The following is a 17,269-nucleotide window of genomic DNA, read 5'->3' as shown; positions in this document are numbered from 1 at the left end:
TGGGTTCAATCCCCAGTCCAGGGATTGAGATCCCATGTGCCATGAAGCACATAAGCCTGTGTGCTGCAACTAGAAAGAAACCCTTGAACTGTAACTACTGAGCCTCTGCACTGCAGTGAAGACCCAGCACAGCCAAAATTTAAAAATAAATACACAAATAAAAATTTAAAAATAAATAAATAGAAAGTTTCCTCTAAGTGGTTGCTATTCAATCTCTTTAAGACACTGGATGGAGGGGCATTGCTGTTTAGGGAATCTTACTTTGGCAATTTGAGAAAGATCAAACTAACCCCAGGACTCCCTGGTCCTTTATCTCTCACCTCCAGTGGCCTTATGGGGCCACGCCTCTGAGTTATCCTGCCCCTAGGTGATAGGAGTGCCAGACCAGCTGGGTTCTCACATACCCAGAGATTAGCCGTTGAGTATCAGCCCTTCAAAAATTTTACCTTCCTGATAGAATTATTTCTAAAATGCACTAGGTACTTTTCTGCCTTAATGAGAGCAGTAAGTTGACAATACCAATGATAGTAATAATCCTAACATGATGAGTTGGGCACAGGTTTAAGCACTTTGCTTGTATTAATTAATATAATTCTCACAACAACCCGGTGAGGTCTGTACAAGTGTTGCCACCATTTAAGGGAACAGACACAGGAGATCCAGTATTGATCTGAGGCTCACAAATCACCAAGGGCAATTTTATCTTTCTTGGTAACTCAACAATACCACCAGGTCATCTAATATTGGATTGTCAGTTCAGTTCAGTCGCTCAGTCATGTCTGACTCTTTGTGACCCCATGGACTGTAGCACACCAGGCTTCCCTGTCCATCACCAACTCTCGGAGCTTGCTCAGACTCATGTCTATCGAGTCGGTGATGCCATCCAACCATCTCATCCTCTGTCGTCCCCTTCTCTTCCTGCCTTCAATCTTTCCCAGCATCAGGGTCTTTTCCAATGAGTCAGTTCTTTGCATGAGGTGGCCAAAGTGTTGGAGATTCAGCTTCAGCATCAGTCCTTCCAATGAATATTCAGGACTGATTTCCATTAGGATTGACAGGTTTGATCTCCTTGCAGTCCAAGGGACTCTCAAGAGTCTTCTCCAACAACACAGTTAAAAAGGATCAATCCTTCCATGCTCAGCTTTCTTTGTAGTCCAAAATATAATATTGGACTGTAGCCATGCATGTAGACACGCATATGGCAGGTCTAGAAGTTTGAGAATTGACCTGGGGTCCCCCAAATTAGGCTCCTTGGGGGCTCAGTGAGGACCCTGCATTGGCCACATTTACTCTGCATGGGGCCCTGTAGAGAAACAAGACATGGGAATGTCCCCAGAAAGTGAAGGTCAGGGGGCTATAATGGGCACTGGAAGGAGAGGGGAACTGGAAACAGCATGGTAGAGGAAGCATGTCACCATAGTGATGTGGTGGTGGGGATGTTGAAACCCATGGATGGCAGCAACCATGGGCTCACCCTTTGCATGCAGCAGGGTGATGGTGGTTGACACTTGGGTGGGTTAGATGGGGCCATTCAGACATGGCTTCACCTGTGTTGCCTGGGTAATCTTGACAGTTACCAAGCTTCTCCATGGACTAGTTTCCATATTATTAAAATGGGGGAAAATATTTAACATTTAGAGAGGACTGACTTGGATTGACCCAGAAATGTACATAAAACCCTTAATAGAATGACTGAAATATAGTAATAACTCAGTAAATGGTCCTAGCTCTTTTTAATAACGAAGTTCTGGAGTGAGGCCAAGATGAACTGTTGCCTTTGGTTACATAACACATCCCGTTCATGACTTTGAATGTAGTCTCAGAGCCACAATGGGCGAGTTGCTCTGGAGGGAGCTTGTTCTCTGAATGGCAAGTGGCTGGGTTGGTGCGGCTGCCCAGCAAGCTTCCAGCCTAAGTTGCCACCCTACTGGGCAGCCTTTCTGAGCACAGTCCCTTGCATTCTGGCTTCCCAGGCAGTCATATGACTGGTTCTCACTGTGCTCAGCTAACTCTAGCTGGGATTGGGCAGCTTGCATGGTGAAGGACTCCTATATCAGCAGCTCTAGAAGTCAGCAGGTCAGAGGGGAGGCCAGAGGTCTTATGCCAGAGGCTCCTAGAGGCCCCTCCTGCATTGGCAGGTGGATTCTTTACCATTTGTACCACCTGGAAAGTCCCAGAGGCCCTGCGACAAGACAAGTCTAGGCAGCGACCTCAGGCCTAGCAGCACATGGCTTAGCCCTGCAAAAGCTAGAGTGTAGTGGCTGCAACTGATCCCCAGTTCCTTTCTCCTGTGGCCTGGTTATGCACCCTGCCTCATGTGGACTGGGGTGGACTGGAGTTCCACCTCTGAGGAACCCCACCTTTCCTAAATAAGACTGGATGAGCCAGCATTGCTGAAATTGGCCCACAGTCCCCAAGGAAGCTGACTCACTGGAGAAGACCCTGATGCTGGGAAAGATTGAAGGCAAAAGGGGAAGGGGGCAACAGAGGATGAGATGGTTGGATGGCATCACCGGCTCAGTGGACATGAATCTGAGCAAGTTCCAGGAGATAACTGAAGGACGGAAGAGTCTGGCGTGCTACAGTCCATGGGATCTCAGAGAGTCAGACACAACTTCACAACTGAACAAGAACAACAACCCCAAGGAAGCAGCCTTTTCGTCAGCCCAGAAGTCGGCAAGAGTGCAGTTGGAAGTGGAGGAGGTTGGGAGTCAGGGAGCAGGACCTGGGACTTCAGGGTCCAGGGTCCAGAGGGAAGCCTGAAGGAAGTTTTCTTCGTGAATAATCTGGAAAAGAGAATTAAAAAAAATAATTTTAGTATTTCTTAATAGTATGTCTGTTACTGAAGGGAGAACTGATACCCCAGGGATTTCCTACATTTTTCTTTTAGCATCAAAAGGCATATTAAAACTGAAGTCCCTTGTGGGTTCCCAGTACACGTAAAGCAGTTGGAAGGCGGGCAGCGGGGCTGCAGCTGGTCTGGGACTTGGAGCCTCACTTGGGTGCTGATTACTCCTTCAGGAGCTCTGACTCCCCCCTGCAGAGCTCCCCAAGGACTGCACTTCGAAACCCCTGTAGAGGAAGAGGAACTGAGGCGCTGCCAGAAGAAGCAGAGCCCCATGAAAGCCCACGTGCCACCCACCCCATATTTGAAAGGTTCAATTCTCAGAAAAATGACCTGCTCCACCCAGGAATTCCCACTGATTCTGGACAGGTGTATCCAAATGAATGAGCTTTTTAAAAAGTAATTTTTTAGCATTTTTTTCTTTTAATTGTGGTAGAAGTCACATAATATAAAACATCCTATTTTAACCATATTTAACGGTACAGCTCAGTGGCAGTAAGTACATTCACCTTGTTATACAACTCTCACCATCATCCATGTCCCAAATTTTCCCATCTGCCTCAACTGAAACTCTGTCCCCATCAAACTCGAGCTCCCCATTCCCCCTCCCCACCCTGCCACTCCCCTGGCATCTACCAGTGTACTTTCTGACTCTGAGTTTGACTATTCTAGGAATCTCAAATAAGTGAAATCAAACAGTATTTGTCTGCATCTACTATATGTTGGAATGCATTTTTAAGCTTAACTTAATGTATGTCCTACAGACAGACTGCACCTTCTTTTTTTCCCGCTGGTGCTATACTACAGGTTCTCACTAGTTATGTTTTATAACAGTAGTGTGTATATTTCAATCCCAATCTCCCAGCTTATCCATCTCCCTTTTCCCTCCTTGGTATCCGTACATTTGTTCTCTATGTCTGTGTCTCTATTTCTGCATTGCAAATAGGTTCATCTGTACTATTAAAAAGTACTTTTTTTAATCAATGAGATGAGATGTATACTTCACTTTTTCTTATTTGTTACACTACCACCCAGTTTAACCAATAAAACCTTGCTGGTCCCTCAGAAGTCCCACAAGAACCCGGAATTTTATCATTCTTCCTCCTCAAGGGCGCTGCTCTCCTGACCTTTGTAACAGTTTTTTTCCCCTTTTCCTTATAGTTTTATCACCTCTTTATGTACCTCTAGGTGCCATTGTTTAGTTTTGCCTGCTTTTGAACTTGATAGAAATGAATTTAAAATTTCATTCTTTTAGAACATGCTCTCTCATTCAACAGAATGTTTGCACGATCCAACTATATTATTGAATAGAATGTTCTTCTTTGCAGGGGATTTTGAACATGTCATTTTCATGTTTTGGACAAGTTACTTACCTTTTATCAGCCTCATCACAGACTATGGTTCAGAGATGGTTTTAGAGCCTCCTCCAAATTCCTATCTTATTGCGGAAGAGATAAGATGAATATAATGCCGGGTGTCATAAATCACAAAAGTAAACAATTTTTTATGATGAAAAGCCAACCTTTACATTGAGCTGCTGCTGCTGCTAAGTCGCTTCAGTCGTGTTCGACTCTGTGCGACCCCATAGACGGCAGCCCACCAGGCTCCCCTGTCCCTGGGATTCTCCAGGCAAGAACACTGGAGTGAGTTGCCATTTCCTTCTCCAATACATTGAGCAGAGGGAAAATATCTTTTGGAACAAGGTGATTTCAAAAACAGAGAGAGATTTTCCCATATCACTGGAAATTTTATTTTGAAAATTTCAGAAGTGACTTTCTTACTTCAGCAAGTCAGGAGGATCCCTAATAACAGAGCCTCAGTGGACAGCTCTGATGGATAATAACATCTCGTCTTCCATCACATTTCTTTTTGTTATTAACTTGCCATATGAAATTCATGAAATTTACACATGGAAATCACAGACAGAATTTGTTGGTTCTCTGTCACTTGAATTTGTAGAACTGGACTTTGGCTGTGATGACTGCCTTTTACTCACTGTTTTCTGTCTACCCCAGCCTGAATGCTCCAACCTGTTCTGTTGAGCAAGACCCTCATGCCTTCCATCAGTACACCCAGCCTTCCTTTTCCCTGCTCATTTAGTCCAGAAGATTGTGAGCTGCTTCTAGTCATCACGGATCCTTTCTGGATTTGGTGAGAAAACTTCACGAAGACATGGAATGCCCAGACTGCCCCCAGACTGCATCTGAGGTCCAGCAGCATCTGTTAGGTCCCCACTGAACTCTCCCAGAATTAACTCACACTCACTGAGACCTGATGTCATTTCACTGTGTATAAATTGTAATGGAATCCCAACAGTTTTTCTGCAGGTTCTGGAGAATGTCTCAGGTAGGAGGAGTTTTTTTTGGAGTGTGCACTGGTTTAACTTAGGCTTATTTTATTGAAGCCAGCGTGGACATGAGGAATTCAAATGTTTTTCTGGAGCAGCACTGTCCAATAGACCTTTATGCAATGACGGATATGTTCTCTACCTGCTCTGTGCAATGTGGTAGCCATTTAACACTTGATTAGGCACAGCGCAGCAGCCACCTAGCGGCTGTGATTGTGTGCGTGTGTGTGCGCGCGCACGTGTGCTCAGTCGCTTAGTCATGTCTCTTTGGGACCCCATGGGCTGACTGTAGCCCATCAGGCTCCTCTGTGGAATTTTCCAGGCAAGGATACTGGAGTGGGTTGCCATTTCCTACTCCACGAGATCTTCCAGCTCAGGGAATCAAACCCGCATCTCCTGCGTTGGCAGGCAGATCATTTACCACTAGTGCTACCTGGGAAGCCCAGCAGCTGTGATTAAGGAGCTGCATTTTAAAATTAATTTTCATTTAAATAGCCACATGTGACTAGTGGTTCTTCTATTGGACAGCACAGTAATAGAGTGTGCCTCTCTTGTATCAGTAGAAGGCAATGGCACCCCACTCCAGTACTCTTGCCTGGAAAATCCCATGGATGGAGGAGCTTGGTGGACTGCAGTCCATGGGGTCTCTAAGAGTTGGACACGACTGAGTGACTTCACTTTCACTTTTCACTCTCATCATTGGAGAAGGAAATGGCAACCCACTCCAGTGTTGTTGCCTGGAGAATCCCAAGGACGGGGGAGCCTGGTGGGCCCCCATCTATGGGGTCGCACAGAGTCGGACTTGACTGAAGTGACTCAGCAGCAGCAGCAGCAGCTGTTGTGTCATCACTTCTGGGCACATATTGAATGTTCATGTTTTCAATGCAAAGCAAGACAAGTGCCTCTCAGTCTCCGCTGGCATTGTCTCATCTCCATTTACTTCTGCAGCCTGACTTCTGCTTCCCCAGTGCCCAGAAATCTCAGAGATAAGGCCATACATGCTCTCAGTCTCGCCAAATCAGTGCTCTGACACGTGTTATTTTCCTCCTCTCTCTTACCCCCTAGCTTCATTCCTTCAAGCGGTATGCATTTACTGAGCGTCTGTGGCCTGACATTCTGGGTGATGATAAGAAGAAGAATACTGTTCCAGTTTCCATGTTCCATGTTATGGTCTGTGGTGTTCATTTGATGAATTGGTGACCTTCAAACTAACTGGATCACAACTCAGAAATACGTTTTACCTTGCAACCTAGTATGTCTGTGAGATATATTCATAACAAAAGTTTCAGGGAAAGATTTTTACTTAATTATATGCACAAATAACATGTAATCATACAAGGCACAGTATTTATTGTAGACTTGACTGAAAATTTATAGGAACGGGTATTTATATCACAGCAAGTATATATCCAAACAGTATCCAAAACATCCAGTTAAATCTTTATTTCAGATAAACATGCCCCAAATATTTTTTTCTAAATCTTGCTACCCTAAGCAATGCTGCTGCTGCTGCTGCTAAGTCGCTTCAGTCGTGTCCGACTCTGTGCGACCCCATAGACTGCAGCCCACCAGGCTCCCCCGTCCCTGGGATTCTCCAGGCAAGAACACTGGAGTGGGTTGTCATTTCCTTCTCCAATGCATGAAAGTGAAAAGTGAAAGTGAAGTCGCTCAGTCGTGTCCGACTCTTAGCGACCCCATGGCCTGCAGCCCACCAGGCTCCTCTGTCTGTGGGATTTTCCAGGCAAGAGTACTGGAGTGGGGTGCCATTGCCTTCCCCAAGAGCAATGCTGACAACTGCAAAATGAACATCAGATATTTTGTCCTTGGCTTTTCCCCAGTTGGAGTTTCCTGTGGTCTGTGTCACCTCTGTGGTCCCCTTGGGCTCCGGTGCTTGCCACTGTTCCCCGCCCCTACCTTCTGCTCTACTGGGAGTCAGATTACACATCCTGAACCATCCTGGCTCCAAGCACAACAAAAGAGCCCTTCATTCGCCCAGATCTGCTCTCCTATGAAGGTAGTTCTCCCCACTTACATAAAAATCATATGATAACTAACTCCTCGAGTGGGCTGCTATGGTGAAAGCCAGGCCTTGTCTTCTACTCAAGGTGGTTACAGACTCCCCCACTGGCAATGGTATTCGTGGTGAAGGAGGTATGCTGGGCTGGATTCTGCATACATTCAACACACATTTATTGCATCCCTATGACATCATAGGCCCTGGGTATACAATGATAAGATGAGACAGAGGACACTGAGTGGTGGGTGAGATCTCAGCTCAGACAGTCACAGGACATGGGTGGAGGGAATAGATAGTGGTGAAATCCCCCAGCAGGGGTCAATCTCAGAGGGTTTCATGGAAGAGGTGTCATTTCAGATAGTCCAGGTATAAATGTGAGGCCACAGGTCAAGAAAAGGGACAGATATTCTAGGCAGAGAAAGCATAGGCTCAAGGAATGATAGAAAAGTAGGTATACGGGAAGATGTGTGGGAGAAGCCAGTGAGATGGGCTGGTCCCACGGGGTTGGGGCACTTCTGTTAGGGGTACATCCTGCTTACAGCAAAAAGAGCTCACCTCCATTTGTTTAAAGAGTTGAAGAGTCTAAATGTCTTCATTTCCTATTGCCATTGGATAAATTAGTGCAAAGTTAGCACCTTAAGACAACATACATTATTATTTCACAGTTTCTAAGGGTCAGTAATCTGAGCACAGTTTAGTTGAGTCCTCTGCTTCAGGGTGTCTAACAAGGTTACAGTCCAGTCAAGGTGGCCAGGGCTGGGGTCTCATCTGGGGCTTGACTGGGGAAGAATCCACCTTCAAGCTCACCTCGTTGGTAGAATTCAGTTCCCTGCAGGCAGCTGGACTTAGGGCTGTCGAGGGGCAGGTGGAGAACCAGGAGAACCAGGAGAGTGTGATGTCCCAGGAGCCAAGGGGAGTAGGGGGTGCTGGTTGGCGGCATCAGAGGTTGGCATGGATTAGAGCATAGACATGGCACATCCCTGTGACTGCAGAGGCAGATGCAGAGACCAAAGGGGGACAAAGCGCTATTGTAGGGGGCTGAGGAGTAAATGGGAGGTGAGGACCGCTAAGTGCAGATGTTTTATTTACAGAAAAGGCAGTAAGGCTTGAGGAGGCAAGAGCCTCGGCTTGGACAGCTGACTCCACAGCTCACCAGCTGGGTGGCCTCTCGGCAAGCCACAGCCTCTCTGAGCCCCATTCCTTCATGGCTGCCCAGGCCTAGAGTAACAGGGGTAATAGCAGCCACCTCATAAGGATGTCACGAGACTTAAATGAACAGCTGCAAGTAACAGCACGTTGAGAAGGGGCTCAGAACCTAACTCTCTGTTTCTGCTCCCTGCTCCTGTCAGTCTGTTCCCCCCAGATCATCTTTATCTTGTGGGACTTCCCTGGTGGTCCTGTGGCTAACACTGTGCACTCCCAATGGGGGCAGGTGTCTTTTTGGCTGCGCTGGGTCTTCATTGCAGCGCTCGAGCTTCTCATTGTGATGGCTTCTCTTGTTGCAAAGCCTGGACTCTAGAGTGTGGGCTCAGTAATTGTGGCACATGGGCTTAGCTGGCACGTGGGATCTTCCCACACCAGTGGATCGAACCCAGGTCCACTGCATTGGCAGGCAGATTCCTACTGAATCACCAGGGAAGTCTGGGGACCCAGGTTTGATCCCTGGTCAGGGAACTAGATCCCACATGTCACAGCTAAGAGTTCACATGCTATAACTAAAGATCTCAGGTGTCACAGCCGAGACTCAGTGCAGTGAAATAAACAAATCTCTCTTATATAAAAACAAATAAAATAAAAATATCTTGTTCCCCAGCTCCAATGCTCTCCCTGGAGAGCACCCGTGTGGGCGGCTTCTTTTTATCTCCCCATCCCCAATGAGTACTTCTCATACCCTTGAACATGTAAAGTTCCTTCAACCTCAGGGCCTGTCTATGAGGAGTCTTCCCTGCTTGGAACTCTCTTCCCACCCACCCATCACCCAGCTGTCTCCTCCCCATCCACTCTTCAGGTAAGTGATGGCTTATCTACCCTCACCCTTTGGGACTGTCCTGCCTCAAAAGACAAGGCTGTACATTCGATGCCTTTGCTTTGAGGTCAGAAACAGGGCTAGGAGGGGCACATAACCTAAATGACTCTCCAGGTGCACAGCTATTTGCATCTCCACAGTCTAAGGGGCTAAGAAAAACTAGGTCTAGCCACTAGAAACTTGGTGGCATGCAGGTGCAGCTTTCAAGAGGACCAGAGAGTGGTGACGTGTGTAGATGGTACAGGCACACGACACCTCAACGGGCTCGCCCAGGAGCTCTAAACAGGCTCCCTTTAACCCCATGGCAGTTTTGTGCAGGAGTGTTTATAGATGACGAAGCTGTAGACATGCAAAGAGACTTGCCCCTAGGCTTGCAGCTGTGATGGGCAGGTGTGTGCTCAGATGGCCTCCCCCCACCCCACCCCCACATAACCTAATTCCAAATTCTTGCTCTCTGCCACCCCCACCAGTCTGCCTCCTGCCTTTGATACTGGGCTTTCGCCTCTGGGGGCTTCCCTTCCGGGCTATAGGGTGCTTGTGTGCTCAGTCCTTCAGTCGTGTCCGACTGTAGGCGACCCCATGGACTGTAGCCCACCAGGCTCCTCTGTCCCTGGGATTTCTCAGGCAAGAATAGTGGAGTGGGTTGCCTCCCTCAAATGCGGCCTTCTGTGCTGAGAGGGGCTGCAAAGATGGTGAGTTTTCTAGAAACTCGAAGAAATGAAGCCTGCAATGGCTGACAGGACACTCCAGCTGCAGGTCTCGGCTCAGCACTCTTCTGGGAGAGGGCAGAGGTCCCTGGAAGAAATCAGCCATGAGTCAGAGAACAGAGACCAACAGGTCTCTTCTGCAATACTGGCTGCCCGGGCATCAAAGTGATCCTGTGGTGACTAATTCTCGAAAGCTGACAACCCAAAATCTGAAGTCTTTTTGAAATGTAATGCCCAGTTAACAGTTTCATTAACCAAGGACACACCTCACCACCCCCTCCCCACCCTACACACCCATGCGTGGGCTGTGGGACTGGAGTGTGCAGGGAAGCCGTATTGATCCCAATGTTTCCCAAACCACCTTGATGTCAAGGATCACCTGAAGGACTTGTTTCAATGACAGATTCCAACTTGGGTCCCAGGCCAGACCACCAGCGTCAAAATCCCTGAGGGAGAAGTTGAGGAAGCTGGATGTTTCATCCAAGGTTTGCAAGAGATTTTTTTTTTTTTTAATCACCAGGAGATTTTGGAAACAACCTGGACCAACCCCTTCACTGAATAAGACATGTTCTAGCCATTCAGAGAGGCCCTGTGGCTGCCCATAGTCACACAGCAAGTTTTGAGCAGGGTGAGCCATGAATCCCTGGCACCAGGTCCTGCCAACCAGCAGGAGGAAGGCTGGGAGGGGATCACAGTTCTGAGTACCCACCAGGGATCAAGGTCTGCACCAGCGAGTTCAGTGCTAAGAGTGAAGCCGGCCCCTGGTGCTGGGTTCGGTGCTAGGCACTCATCTGTGTGGGCTGGCGATCTGTCCTGACAGCAGTGGCCTGCTGGGACCCGTGACCTCCTCCTCTAAGGGACGCGGAAGCAGGCACACGGGGGCAGAGTGTTCCCTAGGGACCCACAGTTAGAAAGAGGCAGGGTCATATTCCAACCTGGATCTGGGAAAACTCAGCACTGTATTAGCCCTCAGAGTCACTTGATCAGTCTTATTTCATCAAATTCTAACCAAAACCTTGTGATGTAAGCAGTTTCTCTTTGAAAGGTGAAATCAAAGGCCCAGATGGTGAGGTGACCTGCTTAAGATCAGTCAGTAGTAAACCACGATGATGTCAGGATCCAGCCCAGTTGTCTTACAGCAAAGCTCACGCTCTTCTCAGCACATGTAGAGTTTCGGAGGCTCCACCTGGGCTCTGACCACTTCTCCTGACAGTCTCCCACCCTCACTGCCCGCACTGCACCTTCACCCTCTCTCTGGAGGAGGTCTTGATGTCCCCAGGCCTTCCTTCACCCCTGTGCTGCCCGTTGCTCCAGTTCTGCTTGTCCCAGCGTCCTCTTCTGATCCTCATCTGCTCTGTGGTCCTAGAGCAAGGCTTGGCACACTTTCTGCAGAGGCCTGGATAGTGAACAGTCAGCTCATTGCCTACACTGTTGCAGCAACTTGACTCTGCCGACATGGGGTGGAAGGAGCTACAGACAGCATGTGAATAGATGGAAGAAGATCCATACAAGTCTATTCTGTGGGCTGGAGTTTGCCCTCAAGAGTGCTGGGGCTGGATGTTGTGGCAGATTCACATTTCTTTCTGCTCGATATGGAGATAAAATATGTTTGCCTGAAAAGAGCCCCCAAGTATCTGCCCATGGAGAGCCTCATGCCTGAAAAGTGATGAGAGTACCCAGGGCTCAAGGTCTGTTGCTCACTCAATCATTCATTCACTCCCTCACTCATGGAATATTTTTTGAACATAACTGCCGTGTGGTATTCATGCAGAGCTGAACCTTGGCAAGACAGGTGGATAAGTCCCTGCCCTTCTAGGACATATAGCTAATAGACCTGGAGGCTCCCAATGTGAGGAATGATGATCAGATGTGTAAAGTAGAAATGCGACTTAATCAAGAGCCAAGGAAGACTTCCCGGAAGAAGCGACATTTAAGCTGAGACCTGAAGCGTGGCTGGGAATTACCCAAGTGAGAGGAGGGGTTACTCAGGGTGAAATTGACACAGGGAAAGACATGTCAATGGACACGCTTCTGAGGCCCTTTGTAGAGAATATGTGTGCGGCTGAGTTGACCCTCTGGGGGGATATGATTCTTTTAGACAGCAGGAACATCTGAGTTTCCCACAAGCAGATGGACCTGACTGTTTTTCAGCCCATTCCATGGTCCAAATGGCACAGTCTCTGTACTGGGAGAAAGAGGGGGATGCAGCTGATGTTCTGTGTGAGTCGGTGAGTTGACAAAGATGTGGACACAACCATATGCCAAATTTCCATTGGTTTCTTTAGTTTAACCCCTGAGCTAAATCTCTCCCATTATTAAAAAAAAAAAAAAAGTCCAGATCACAGACTCTGATAGATAGAATGTTATTTTTAAGGCAAATGCTTAAAAACTTGACATTTGTAAAGTAATCATTATTTAAAATATAAAATGATTTACTGCCTTTTTACAAAAAAAGAAGTTGAAAAACTTTGCCTAGTAATTCTTTGCTCCCGGGGTCCAAAAGAGTCAACTTAGCTTTTTAAGGAATCTGAAAGCAATACCAACTGTTGATATATGATACTTGATTAAGTATGATATGATATATTTGATACTTAAACTGATACTTGATTAAGTTGTTCAGTCTCCCAGTCCTGTCCGACTCTTTGTGACCCCGTAGACTGCAGCACGCCAGGCTTCCCTGTCCTTCACTATCTCCTGGAGTTTGCTCCAACTCATATCCATGGTGTTGATGATGCCATCCAACCATCACATTCTCTGTCACCCCCTTCTCCTCCTGAATTTGATTCAGATTCTGACTTTATTTTTGTTGATATGCTTACCAGAACTTGGGTGGGCTTGTGCGTGTCTGTCCTATTGATCCAGCTCTGAGCACAGAAGCTGTTGGATGGCATTTGTCACTTTATGTGAATAGCCTCTCCCACAGGACTGTAGCTGCCACATAACATAAGCCATGTGCCCCAGGCAGGGGCTTCCTGCATGTTTGAGGATGATGACAAAGGTAATAAAAAGCGCCTGGGGCTGTGCTGAGCACAGCATAAATGCAGATATTACAACACTGTCTTCTCCTTGTACGCATGCTCCAGGTTCCCTGCTCCTCATGTAGGATCCCCTGTGAGGATGCCCTGGGCAAGGGTCTCCCCAGGCTGCTGGCTGTGTGCACATGGCCCTGGGCCCTGAAATGCGCACTGGAGGAACTGAAGAGACTGCTGAGGGCACAGTGTTCCAGCACACCACAGCCTCCGGGGAAGCCGAGCTATACCAACGCAAAGAACGGCTCAAAGGCAGTCCCTGGAGCAGCTCGGTGCGGGTTTCCTAAGCACTCTCGCATCCAGCGGCTTTCAGGAAGGCCACTGCAACCTGGTCACTTCTAGTGTGAGGGCGGGAGAAGGTGGGCACTGAGGCAAAGGGGGGCCTGCCTGGAGTGGGGAAGTGGCACGGCCTGCAGCCCAGAGTGACAGGGTCCCCAGAGGAGAGGCTTGGGGTCCTGATAGGAGAAAGGGAGCTTGCCTCGAAGGAGCAGAACCCCATCATGGGGGATGGGGGACTCTGCGGTAGACCCCCAGTGTCTCCTGTGGTTCTGTGGGCATGCTTGGTTTCCTGAGCTGAAAAGCATCTCATTTTCAACACCAGGCAGCAGGTGGCCCAAGTCAGGGAGGCAGGCAGGAAGGGGCCCCTCAGCCCCCCAGGTGTTTGTTTTTCCCCCAGTTATGAGTTTCTAGAGTTCAGGAGCTTTTGTTCATGCCTTGTTTTCCAAACTTTCACAGAAGCTGGGCCAGAGCACACACCACTATCAGGATGGCAGATAGGTCCCCTCTTGAGGGCCAGTCCTCATCCCATGTAGTGGCTTTGCTGAGAGAGCCCGTAGGCTGCTTCTAGTTCCGCAGGAAAAGGGCTGTGCTGAGTTACTGACGACTCTCATGGGTGGACCACCGCCTCACCACCTCCACAACTCGGTTGTGTCTCTCTGCTCCCTGGACCCATGTGTGCTGTGCGTCTTCATTAAAGGTTGAACGAAACAGAATCCACTTAGAACTTCTCTCCTCTTAAGTGACTAGGATATCCACGCTTCCTCTGATGGCTCTGCAGGTCAAAAGGAACGATTGCCTGTTGGGTGTCCACCATGGGCTGAGCAGTATGCTGCAGGCTGAGGATGTTCTGTGTGCCCTGGAATGGGTGGGGGAGGTCAGAACTCAGGCGCCCTCTCTACCAGGACACCTCCCTGCTGGGGGAGTTGGAATTCTGCGCCAGGTCCAAAGCCTGCTTACCAGTGGCCAAGCAGTAGCAGGAGAGCATCCTCAGCCAGAGGCCCCAGGCTGCCAGTCCTGACCAGGTGGCCCCTTCTTCCCACTCTCTATTCCCTCTGGGGATGCTGGCAGCCTCTTGATTGGACCAGAAAGCTCTTCTGTTCATGCCTGCATATGCTGGCGGAGGACTTGAAGCACTTTCTAAAAATAAGCTGCTTGCCCCTGGGTCCTGCTGGGTTCTTGCAGTTCCAGAAGAAAGCAGATAAAGAATGCAGGTCTTCTGGCTTGAAATCTACCAGCCTGTCTCTCCTCCCCTCCCTTCTACCAGGCCCTCACTAAGCCTGCTGGGCCGGTCTGATTTTCCTGGCCTCAACACATGCATGCAAACCCTAGATAAGAATTTCCAGAGAACCTGACCAGCAAGAGTTTAATTACTACTCCCTTGGGTAAGTCATGATGTGTGTTTCCTTGAGACTGGTTTCTAAGAACTGAGAATATGCCACTTCATGTAACTTTTAACGATTAAATAAATGATTCGAAACCCCAAAGGGAAAAAAAGTTAAAATTGCAAGTCACATAGATCTTTGAAGACCATCTTGTAAACAAAAGCAGGTGTTTTTTTGGTTTGGTTTCATTTTCTGTGCTTTGAGAAATGAAATAAATGAACTGTTCACCTGTGGAAACGTGCTTCCCAAACTGTTCACACACGTGCTGATGGTCCATGTCTGAGTGGACACACACAAAACCACAACCACACATACCCCCCTCAACTTTTTTTCTGGTTGGTTTGTAAAGATTTGAATACCCCACAACATGTGGATCAGAAATACCCAAGTGTCAGCTGCTACATCTCATGAACATATTTTTGTTTTTCCAGACCTCCTCCCATTACATTGAGTGCATGTCATGAGAACACTCAATTACAGACTCACAGGAACCCGAAAGCTTCCCCAGGTGTGCGTCCGGAGTTGTAGTTTTGGAGGCAGTGTGACGTGGCAGACAGGACACCGCCTTCAGGATGTGGGTGATGAGCTGCATGAGCTTGGGCAAAGACTAGATCTCTGGAGCCTAGGTTTCCTGACTAATGAAAACTGCCTATGAGGATGTCTTCTTTGCAGCATTGTGTTTAGGATTAAATTTGTTGTTGTTTAGTCACTAAGTGGTGTCCAACTCTTTTTGCAACCCTGTGGACTGTAGCCTGTCAGGTTCCTCTCTCCCTGGGATTTTTTTCCAGGCAAGAATGCTGGAGAGGGTTGCCATGCCCTCCTCCAGGGGATCTTCCTGACCCAGGGATCAAACCCACGTCTCCTGCATTGGTAGGTGAATTCTTTACAGTTGAGCCACCAGGGAAGCCCTTAGGACTAAATTAGATGTGCATAAAACCAAAGCCACCTACACGACCCAGAGGGTCCTTGGTAAAGGATAGCCTCTTTCCTTCTGTAACCAGTAGGAGAATTCTGTCCATTGTAGAGTAGGAAGGAGCCTTAGAGGTCATGACCAACTCCCAACAGAGCTGCTCTGGTCCTCTTAGCACACCAGCACCAAGTCCCAGCACCAAGTTCCCAGTCCAAACCCTCAGGGAAGGATTGTAAGACCCAGTTGGACTGTGCAGCCCAGGCTTGACCAGCCCTAGGGACAAGGAAGGCATTTACTTCTGCAAGAGCAAGCCCATTTTACTGTCAGACTTGTCAAGCACTTGGAAAGCACTTCCTGAGAGATTGGACTAGAGCAGTTGTGTGACGGGCAGCTGTCTTGGGAAGGAAAACATCTGTAGTGCCACTGTGGATGCCTCGTGTCTATGCTCAGGATCAGGAAGGGGCCATGATCCATCCACTGCCATCCTTCAGTTGCTGCTGAGTGTTTCCAACAATGTCATTTGCGAGCGCAAGCTGAGGTCATGGAATGTATGCTCCTTTCCCCTGGATTCCATGAACTGGGCACCATAGTGAGTCAAAGCCATAGTTCCTGCCTCTAATGTGAACTTTGAGCACATCCATTTCTAGAAATTCTAGTATCTGAAGCCTCAGATCTCAACTACGTACTGAAAGTAGTAACTGGAATTGCTGCTGCTGCTGCTAAGTCACTTCAGTCATGTCCAACTCTGTGCGACCCCATAGACAGCAACCCACCAGGCTCCCCCGTCCCTGGGATTCTCCAGGAAAGAACACCGGAGTGGGCTGCCATGTCCTTCTCCAGTGCATGAAAGTGAGAAGTGAAAGTGAAGTTGTTCAGTTGTGTCCGACTCTTCAAGACCGCATGGACTGCAGCCCACCAGGCTCCTCCGCCCATGGGATTTTCCAGGCGAGAGTGCTGGAGTGGGGTGCCATCGCCTTCTCTGAGTAACTGGCATTAGCGTCACCATATTAGGTTTATGGTGACTTTAGGTCTCTATGTGATGGCTTAAGGGAAACCTGCCTATTCTGTGTGGAAGAAGAAAGAAGAAATGACACTTTGGTGCTATCTATGGCTGGGACTTATCACTTGGAGAACACACATGAGTCATCTCGGAGAGCCTGTTTTAGCACAAGGTAGTTGTAGGGAGGCCATGTGATATGGGAAAATTATGGGGTGTGGGTTCTAATCCAGGTTCATCTTTGAAAAGGCTGTGGGATCTTAGGGAAATCACTTAACCTCCCTGAGTCCTGCTTCCCCTATATGTAATGTGAGGGGTAGATAAAATGCCATCTAAGATGTTTTCAGCTCTGACATTTCGTCATTGTAATGCAAACACAAAACTCACAGATAGGCAGGGCCTCGTCTGTATCTTCATCATCATCCTTCAGAGCCATTAGGATATTCTGCTCACAGGATGCACTGGGCCAGTCCTGGGCCAGTCCTTTCTCAGTGGCTACCTGAGTGGTCCTTCTGAAATATACAATGATGCCTTTCCCCCCCCATTTGAAAATGTCCACTGGGAACTATTCACCACTCTTCCTTTTGTTCACAGTGTTGCATTTTTCTGTCTTTTCACACGTCTAGTGATTTCTTATCATGCACTTCACTTTGTGAATGATCATTTGCAGGGAGGCTGGATGTCCTTGTCCTCCTTGAAAGGGAACTGAGGTTCATCCTCTAAACAAAAG

At 48.1% G+C, this 17,269-nt stretch overlaps 1 long non-coding RNA gene across 1 annotated transcript; it reads left to right on the top strand.

The window, feature by feature from the left end:
- The first annotated feature begins 10,459 nt into the window (after positions 1 to 10,459).
- LOC129654872 (uncharacterized) lies at positions 10,460 to 15,345 on the top strand. The gene is made up of 2 exons (XR_008715632.1): positions 10,460 to 10,570; positions 15,064 to 15,345. It is a non-coding gene; the product is annotated as an uncharacterized LOC129654872 (long non-coding RNA).
- Positions 15,346 to 17,269: the final 1,924 nt, after the last annotated feature.

Source organism: Bubalus kerabau, chromosome 6 (assembly GCF_029407905.1).
Source record: "Bubalus kerabau isolate K-KA32 ecotype Philippines breed swamp buffalo chromosome 6, PCC_UOA_SB_1v2, whole genome shotgun sequence".
NCBI classification, from domain to species: Eukaryota; Metazoa; Chordata; class Mammalia; order Artiodactyla; family Bovidae; genus Bubalus; species Bubalus kerabau.
Note: the sequence above shows the minus strand (reverse complement) of the source record. Positions and strands in the feature narration are given on the sequence as shown.